At 48.6% G+C, this 9,503-nt stretch overlaps 1 long non-coding RNA gene across 1 annotated transcript; it reads left to right on the top strand.

The window, feature by feature from the left end:
* The first annotated feature begins 7,181 nt into the window (after nucleotides 1-7,181).
* Nucleotides 7,182-7,708, top strand: LOC149314630 (uncharacterized). Its single transcript, XR_016281132.1, has 2 exons — nucleotides 7,182-7,396; nucleotides 7,515-7,708. It is a non-coding gene; the product is annotated as an uncharacterized LOC149314630 (long non-coding RNA).
* The last annotated feature ends 1,795 nt before the right edge of the window (nucleotides 7,709-9,503 follow it).

Raw genomic sequence — 9,503 nt, 5'->3', positions numbered from 1 at the left:
ATATATATATATATATATAAAATTTGGGGGGAGTCATCCCCAAGTTTGAACAAAGGTACTATTTTTGCTGTATTCCAGGATTCTGATATTTTTTTCGCCCAGAGTATTTTATTAAATAATTTATGGAATTGTGGGGTTAAATCATTGGCATTTTTTAAAAAATGTGTTTAAACCATCTGGACCATGTGATTTATTGAGTTTTAAATTGTTAATTGTGTTCTTTACTTCTTTGTAAGTTATTTGAGCCTTTGATATATTTTTCTGTACATTTTGGATCAGGTTAATTTGAAGTTTCCTCACAAAACCTTTTATGTTCGTATTTCTGTCCATTTCTGAAGAATATAGATCAGCATAGAATTCCTTAAAAGTGTTACTTATTTTATTTGGGTATGTAATAACTTCATTATTTTGTTCTTTAATTAAGGTAATACTTTTTTAAGCTATTATTTTCATAAATTAGGGAATAATTTGGTATTTCTGTTACTAAACCCATAGTAAGTCCTTTTTAAATATGCTAAAGTAGAATATAGTTTTTCTATTTAAAAAACTAGTTCTGATCTTCGTCACAATTCTGCCCTTTTTTGTGCTCTTTCAATTGTCCAATTGTTTTTGTAACTCTTTGTTTAGGTGTTGTTTAACTTTTTTAAAAAAATCATTGAACTTTCTACAATAATTTTCCTCCTAATAACCGTCTTCGTAGTATCCTAAAGGATGCCTGAATTACAATAATGTCTAGTGTTCACTTCATAAAACTATGTCATATTTTTTATTCCCCCCCATTAACTGATTGTTTAAAAGCAAGGTTCTGTTGAGCTTCCAAGTTATCTTTTTAGTTCTGTTTATTTCTGAGCCCTATCTTGCTATTAGAACAGCGCTATATAGGTGAAATAAATAAACAGGTGGAGGACTGATCTAGCCTGGAACTGGCTAAAAGTCCAAGCATATCTAGATCGTTAGGATTCAGATATATCAACATACTGCATCTGGTTTTCTAAATAAATCTGTTGTGGACTGTAGAGACACTCTATCAAAATTTTCTTTGTGTGTGTTTGTGTGTATTTTCTTAAAAAGGTTCTTCCCATTGTGATAAATCATTTCTAAGACAACATGGCTTCTCACATAGCTCCAGGTGGCTGAACAAGAGGAAATTACTCAGCAAGGAATACATATCCTGGAAAAAATGTGAAAATTAACTGATCACTAAGCCACTCTGAAGAACAACAGGTCTTTTAATGAGGCAGGTGGTAACACATTTTCCCACTGTAGGAGCTGCTAATATTCATGGGTAGGAAAACAAATATGCCCCCATGACGGCAAAAGAAAAGAGAGAGACTGGTATGTGGTTTTGCACATTAGCTTATTATTGCATGAGAATTAAGGGCCCAACTGCTGTTTACAGCTCCATTTTTGTCTGCCAATAGGTGGGATTTCATTTTAGGTTTAATCTGCACTACAGAAATAATACAGTTTGACGCTGCTTTAACTGCCATGGCTCAATGCTATGGAATCCTGGAATTCCTTCTCTGTCAAAGAACTCTGGTGCGATCACAAATTATAAATCCCAGAATTCCATAGCATTGAGCCATGGCAGTTAAAATGGCGTGAAACTGTATTATTTCTGCAGTGCAGGTTAGATTTTAGAAGTGAACATAAGGTAAGGGTATCTGAATGTGTAATACAACATGGAGGACAATGATCAGCCATGATCACCTCTAAACTGCTCATGTGCTTTCCTCCTGACCTCTCTCCATAAAGCACTGAAAGCTGGAAGCTGATCTAAACTTAACTTCAGCCTTGGAAATCTGTGCTTGTCAAAAGAATTTGGGAAAGTGTAGTCTGCCAGATTCCCTGCTCTTGTAGGGATTAGTCAGGTAGGTTATATTTCACAGGAAGGAACTGGTGAAACCATATCTTAGTATTCCTTGCCTAAGAAAACCCAATGAAAGTCATGGAGTGGCCATATGTTGGCAGGCAAAGTGAAAGCACATTTGTTCTTGTTATTAATTGCCCTTGAGTCAAGCCTGACACATGGTTTTTCTTGTGTGGGATTTTAATGCTATGATTCTGTAGTTGCAGAAGTCTTTTGTATCTCTTTTTTGTGGATTGGGATGTATACTGCTTTTTCCAGTCTGTTGACCACTGTTTTGTTTAGCATATTTGTTGGTGTATTTTAGTTCTCACTAAAGTTGAAGACACATACACAATTTCTCTCACTTGTGCCCATAGGGCCTCTTCTTGAAGGCATCTTGCTCACCTCTCTTCCTAAAGAGTAAACTGAGTTTCAAGGTAAGAAGAGAACCAAGCTAAATCTGCTATTTTGAGAGGGACTGGTCTGTGCTAAAACTGAGGCTAAACTTTTTAGTCACTAAGGGGAGGCAAAGAGCCACTGTCCTACAGTACTATGGTTTCTTGTAAGCATCTGATGACAAGCAAGAATCTAAAGGAGTGTGGTACCTCATGTTATGCCTATCTGTACAGATGCTGAAATTGATCTATGCCACAGAAATGTCACAGGTCCCCAGTGATTTGCCCCTAAAACATCTCCCCACTTGGAAGTGAGCTAGTGTATATATGTATATTTTTCAAATGTCTATTTTAGCATTCATTACTCATCAGGGAATACTTATATCCTGAAAAAAATAAGTGATATAATCTCCGAACATAACACTTTGCCGGTACATAAACTTCTAGTACTTCAGCCAAGTTAAACTTGCCATTTAAATTAGGGTTCCTTAGATGTAAACAAGTTTTTATCTATGTCACAGTCAGTCCCTTTTTTTTTTTTTTTTTTTTTTGGTATCAAGTCTTCTATATCTGGAACCCATTTGGCAGGTAATTATGGGGGTGGTCCATTGGAAGTGAAATGACAACGCTGTTTACAAGTACAACAGGACTGCAACAGTTAGAAGGGCCAAGAATAATTTGCTTTGATTATGAAGGTTGTTGCCTGGTGATGATGGGTCACAGAATCTGGAAATGTACTTCCTGCTTAGGATTTTGCTGTATGTCCCTGCAGTGTGTCTGCCCAGACTTGGCCCTGGCTGTGGTTTACCTGACTCTACTAGCCCTCTTCTGAGGTATGATTAATTGACAATGAAGAGGGGGGAAAATCACACTTTTGTGTGTCAGACCATTTACGTTGGCTGGAAGGCCAAAATATCTTCCTTGATCTCTTCAGTGATTCTCATTAGCCCCATCCTGGCTCTAACACCTTACCATGCTCCTTCCTTGTGCTGCTGGCCCAGTCCCATGCTTCTTTCTTTGGCTGCTCAGATGTGTTTCTGAAAAGGCACCCACAGGGTTCCTCTATCTTCCAGCACTACCAACATCTCCACAGCTTGTGTGTCTTGTCCTTTGTTATATTGTCTGCATTCTCTGCCTTTGCTTTTGTGTATAAGCAGCAGTCTCTTTGACAGGCAGCCTCTTTTGATCACCCTCTCCAGCTCTAAGTGGGCTAGTGGAAGCCAGTTTGTTCTCTTATCTTTCTCTTCTCTCGCCTCCCATTTTTCTTTGATTTGTGAGCCAAATGAGGGCTCTTCCATTTTACTCAGGAGCCCCAGGAGGCACAAATGATGGCAGAGATTTCATCTTTGGTGACTTCTACTTATCTTGGCCACCTCCGAGGGGGGAGAGGGAGAGGAACAAAGAACGGGTGCATTGTTTATCAATCTCAGAAGGGTAAGTTTTACCTTTTCTGGTTCTTTGAAAATTCTCCCGGGATCCCTACAGTCCAAAATGCATCTGTGACAAGTGGGGGAATTATTATGAACACTGCTGTCAGCTAAAGTTTTCCCTAAAGAACTCAAAGAAAGTGTGAAGAAACTGTGTCACTGGAGAGCAACCGAGGGTCTTTCCAAACACTGTCATTTTCCTTAGGGGAACTGCAGAGCTGTCACTAACCTCCCCAGGTTATGACACCTCAGAAAACATTTATGTTGCTGCCAAATCACTGTTTCTTTCTCTCTACCTGATAAATGCTTTTCTAGGAAACATCACTTCTTACCATGGCAAGTACAAATAGTGTGCTTGTTTTTGTATGGAATGCTGCTACAAAGGAGAAGAGTCAGAAAATAACCATGGCGGGATACAGACGGGCAGGAGAAGACGTCTTGGAGGTGTATTCTGCTGAATACGGAGCCTCCAGACTGCCTGCCCCGGGGGCGTGCTTCAGGTGTTGGGGCTTCCACACGGGGGGCAGTGAAGACGCCTCACCTGGGTCCGTTTCGGACCCGTAGCTTCTATACCGCCGCCTCGGAGGACGCCGCAAAGAAAGGGGCAGCTTCCGCACGGGCGGCCCAAACCGTGGCTTTTTTTTTCTTTTGCCGCATGAGAAGTGTGCAGCTGCAGCACTCCAGCACCAGCCGGCAATTTCCCTTTTGCCGGCTGCAGAATGCGCATGTGCACATTTAAAGCGCCAGGCCCCTTTAAACTTTTTTCCCTGCCCTGCCCAAGAACAAAGGTGGCCTCCTGCCAGCTGGTGATCAGCTGATGTTGGCATCCTTGCCCGCTTGCGCATTGCGAGTGCCACCACTGGCATCATGGATGCCTCCTCTCCTTTGTTCCCTGTGGTCTTCCTGCCTGAAGCTGCAATCCACAGCCACAGCTGTCGCCGGTGCCACCGCCATCTTCTCCGCCTCCTCCGCCTCCTCTGCCCCCTCCGCCCCCTCCGCCTCCATTGCCGCTGCAATGGAGGTCCCATCATCCACCACCATAACAGCTGTAGACTTGGATGACAGCAGTAGTGATGATGATGATGATGACACAGAACAGCGCACGGCAGTGGCTGCCATAGCACTTCATCAGACTACTGTTGGCGGTGCCATGGCCCTGGCCAGAGTGGCACGCCTCCGCCGATGCTGGAAGGTCCCTGCATCCCAAGACTTGTGGGACAACTTTGTGTCAACCATATGGTCTGATGAGCAATGGAGGCATTTCTTCCGAATGCCCCGTGCCCTCTTCCACAGGCTAGTGGGCATCCTGCGCCCAGAACTGGAGAAGGCAGACACAGTGATGAGGAAAGCCATCCTGGTGGAGAAGAGAGTGGCCATTGGTGTCTTTTCACTGGCACACAAGTCCAGCTACATTGTGACGGGGGCGCTGTTTGGGACTGGCGTTGCCATCGTGGGGGAGATCGTGGTGGAGTTTGCCCTGGCCATGGAGAAGCTGCTGTTGTCATGGACTGTGTACCTGGGGAACGCACGTGAGGTAGGGACAGCCAGACCACCTTCCCTTTAATCTTTGGCAGCTCTGTGATATTCTGTGTCAAGTGTCACCCCCTCACTGTACATTTGCTGTTCTTGCTATGGTGCAGTTGCGCACGTGTAAAAGAGTTGTCATCTCAATTCCTCTCTTTCTCTCCCTTTCTTTCCCCCACAGATTATGGATGCCTTTGGTTGCCGCGGCTTCCCACAAGTGGTTGGCCTCATGGACGGGTGCCACTGCCTGATCATACCACCCTTGGGGCTGAGGAATGCCTATGTCAACAGAAGGGGCTCCTATTCTGTCATCCTGCAAGGGACATGTGACCACACAGGAAGGTTCGTGGACGTGGAGCTCGGATGGCATGGGTCAGCCCACGATGCCAGGGTGGCACGGAATTCTCTCATCTACGAGGCCATGGAGGCTGGCATCTATGTGCAAGGGAACCCCAGCATCAACATCAGAGGCCAGCAGATTGGGCCCCTGATACTGGCTGACTGTGCCTACCCCATTCGGAAGTGGCTCATGACACCGTTTAAGACCCCCCACACTCCAAACAGAAGCTCTTCAACAAGAAGTTGAATCACGTGAGGGGGGCCGTGGAGAGATCGTTTGGCAGATTGAAGGTGAGATGGCGATGTCTCACTGCCCCACTGCTGGTGGCAGAGGAGAACGTGGTGCCCATCCTGGTATCATGCGTCATTCTGCACAACATCTGTGAGACCAAGGGCAGGGTCCTGGATGAGGGCATGTGATATAGGCGCCGTTTTGTGCTGCCCACCCTGGCACCAATCACAGAGGCTCAAGAGAAAGAGAAGAAGAAAGCAGGGGAGACTGTGAGGAATGCCCTGGCAGATTTTTTTCTGACAAGGAGAATCTGAAGGATGGCTCCTGTGCCATCATCTGTGATGTCAGAGTGCATTGTTCTGTAATAGCATAAGCACATGAATAAATGTATCCCATTATCCACAGTTTGAGTCTGCCTATCATTCCTGATCTGTGCTGTGGGCATGTTTTGCCACGTGCCTGAGGGGGACACACACAACCACACACACACAAAAGGTCTCCTGGCGCCTGTTTTCCTGGGTGAAAAAGATACATCAGCTCCAACTGCCAATTGCCCCTTTGACAATGTATCAATCCCCCTCAAATTCAAGCTTTCCTAATGGCTCATTTGAATGTATCAATAGGGCACCCAGAGGGCATCTATTGGGGGAAAGATTCAAACTGCTCCTCTGAAAGCTATCATTGGCCTAGGACCACCTTGGCCTAACGGCCCTGAGCCGCAGGTGCCCGTATATACCCGTGCGCAACTGTGCAAGACCCCAGGACGGCGATCAACATGGCAGCGCCACGCAGGAGGGTCCCGGTCCGATTCGCCTATTGGACCGATGAGGAGGTCGGGATCCTCCTGGACTCCCTGATGCCACAGGCAGCTGCGAGGAGGGTGATGGCCAGCACCAACAAGCCCAACCGGGGGCATTTTCTCGAGTCATCTCGTGCCCTCCGAAACCAAGGGTTTCAAAGAACGCTGCACCAATGTAGAGTTAAGTTTAAAACTCTCAAGGCAGCGTTCTTTGAAACCCTTGAAGATTTCGGAGAGGAGCCCCCGGTTGACAAGCGGCCACCATTCTTCTCACGGCTGAAGGACCTGTGGATCAGGGGAGATCAGCCCAGATCACCGTCCTCCAGGTAAGTCAGAGCTCTTGCCATGCCCTGTCCTCCCCTCCTTGACCCTTCCCTTGCCCTCCTCTCCTTCCTGCATGGTGCCAATGCCATCCCTCCTCTTCCCTTCTGCAGGCGTGCGGCCGAGGCGGAGGCGGAGGGAAGGAGGGCACCGTTCCAGGTTGCCCTCTCCACCATCCTCGGGGGACGAGGATGTCCCCGAGGGTGGGCCACAGCCAGGACCAGCTGCTGTGGCCCCTCCGCAGCCAGAGCAGGCTCCTCTGGCGGCAGGTAGGTCCCTAGGGTGAGGGGTGGGGGTTGCCTGACTGCAGCCCCCACGACACTTGTGCCCTCGTCTGCCATGCCAGCATGGTAACTTGGGCCTTTCCTTCCTCTTTTCCAGGGCTTGAAGTCCTTGCTGCTGTTGCCGCCGCTGAGGAGCCTGGCCCGAGCCGCCGCCTGCCTGGCCAGCCAGAGGACTTGGCCCTGAATGCCAGGGCCATGGATCGCCTGCTCCAAGCCCGGCAGCAAGGTAAGTGTGGAGGTGAACCCAGGGAAGGGAGAGGGGGCACCCAGAAACCCTGCGTGTGGGAGTGGATGATGGGCTCCACAGGCTGACTCTAACCATCCTCTTTCTTTTCCCCCCACAGAGAACCGGACGGAGCGGAGGTTCTCTGCGCTGGAGGAGAAGGTGGACAAGCTGGCGGAGAGAGTCTCCTCCATGGAGGAGACTCTGCAAGAGATCCTCCGCCGGCTGCCCGCCCCACCGCCTCCTCCCCCTCCCTGAAGCAGCTTCCCTCCCCTGCCCCCTCTGCCATCCCCCCTTCACCACCACCCCCTTCACCCTCCCCCTTCCCTTTGTATATATTGTATATATATAAATAAAAAATGTTTTGTTATTGTTAATAAAAAACTTTATTTTTTTAAAAAAAATTGTGTGGTTCATTATGCGCAACTGCGGTAGTGTGGCTGTGAGTGTGAATGTGACAGCTTAGGCGCAACTGTGCAGTCTAAAGCTAGGCAGGAGTGCTGGGAGGTAGCAATGTCCAAACTCTGTCCTTCCAGGCGTTTGGACTTATCTCCCAGAATCCCAGACCACAGGGCAAGGTGGCTGGGGATTCTGGGAGATGAAGTCCAAACACCTGGAAGGACAGAGTTTGGACATTGCTGGTTTGGGGACCAGTGAGCCAGGCATGGTGGGAGGAGAGAACAGGAAGGGTAGAATAGATTAGATAGGGCTGGGAGGGAACACATGCCCTGGGAGGCGAAATGATGTCTTTATGGGACATCATGGGACCTAGTGCCTTGTCAGTGCTCCCTGCCCCTTGATCCCAGGCCCCCTCTAGTTGCCCTTTGCCTTTGGGGGCGGGGTGTGGGTGGTGGGACTGCCACAGAGTCACTGAAGAGGCTGGAGGATGGCCCAGCAAGAGGCTGCTGAGACAACTCCACCTCCATGGCAACTCCCTGCTCCTCAGCTGGAAGGATTGCTCTTGCTGGGGGCTCCTGCTGCCCTACTCCTTCCTCCACGACCCTGGGGACAGCCCTGGCTCTTCCAGCTCTTGCTGGGGGCTCCTGCTGCTCAACCCCTTCGTCCATGACCCTGGGGACAGCCCTGCCTCTTCCACCCTGCTCCCTACGTACCCTTCTGCGTCTCGGGCCACCCTGCCCTCCCCTCATGATCTCCAGCATTTGCCCCATCAGAACAGTCTGCGCTTCCAAGGTGGTGTTGAGTCGCCTCTGCTCCTGGTCTGACCTGTCTATTGATCTCTCCTGGTTCTGAACGGCCCTCTCTTGAACTTCTAGGTTCCTCTCTTGAAATCCCAGTGCCCTCACATGAACTTCTAGGTTCCTCTCATGAACTCCCAGTGTCCTCTCTTGAAATCCTAGTGCCGTCTCTTGAAATCCTAGTGCCCTTTCCATGAGCTCCCTGCGGGACTGTCTGCCCCTCTCCCTGTCCTCAAAGGCTCGCTGCCCCTGCTGCATCAGTGCTGCCATGTGCTCTTCTGAGCAAGCCTTGAGCTGATCCACAGCCGCCACAGTTTTAGTAGCTGCTGACGGACGCACCCTTTTCTTCTTGGTAGCAAGTCTCTCCTCTGCTGACATGGCAGCTATGGGATTAGCTGGAGGTGGTTCTCCTTCTCCTTCTCCTTCTGCTTCAGTTCGTCCTCCTACTATGGGACATACAAGCAGAGAGTCACAGAAGCCTACAGTTAGCAGAGACCCTGAGGGCCATCTAGTCCAACCCCATTCTGCCATGCAGGAACTCTCACTCGAAGCTGTGGCAAAGGGTAGAGCTTCAAACTAAGGGTGTGGGGAAAGGAGAGATTTACATGCAAGGGAGGGGTGCCTTAGGAATGTGGGACACATGCAGCACATGACCATGCCGGGGACACTCACAAGCCTACTTGCACAGCAACCTTGCAAACATACCAGCACAGTAAGCAGTGAAAGAAACATGCCACAATTGCGCAGTTGAGCCATGCAGTAATAAACATAAATATAGGGTTTACCTTGCATACTCTCTTCGGCCTCACTGCCATCGCTGGCGGGTGCACTGGCCCAGGAGACAGGTGAGTGGTCACGGTAGCTGCTGGTCGTTGAAGAGGATCCAGCACGAGATGGTGGTCTCCTTCTGGAGC

This window comes from Sceloporus occidentalis, unplaced genomic scaffold (genome assembly GCF_023333645.1).
Source record: "Sceloporus occidentalis isolate IW3139 unplaced genomic scaffold, rSceOcc1.0.p SCAF_4, whole genome shotgun sequence".
NCBI classification, from domain to species: Eukaryota; Metazoa; Chordata; class Lepidosauria; order Squamata; family Phrynosomatidae; genus Sceloporus; species Sceloporus occidentalis.
Note: the sequence above shows the minus strand (reverse complement) of the source record. Positions and strands in the feature narration are given on the sequence as shown.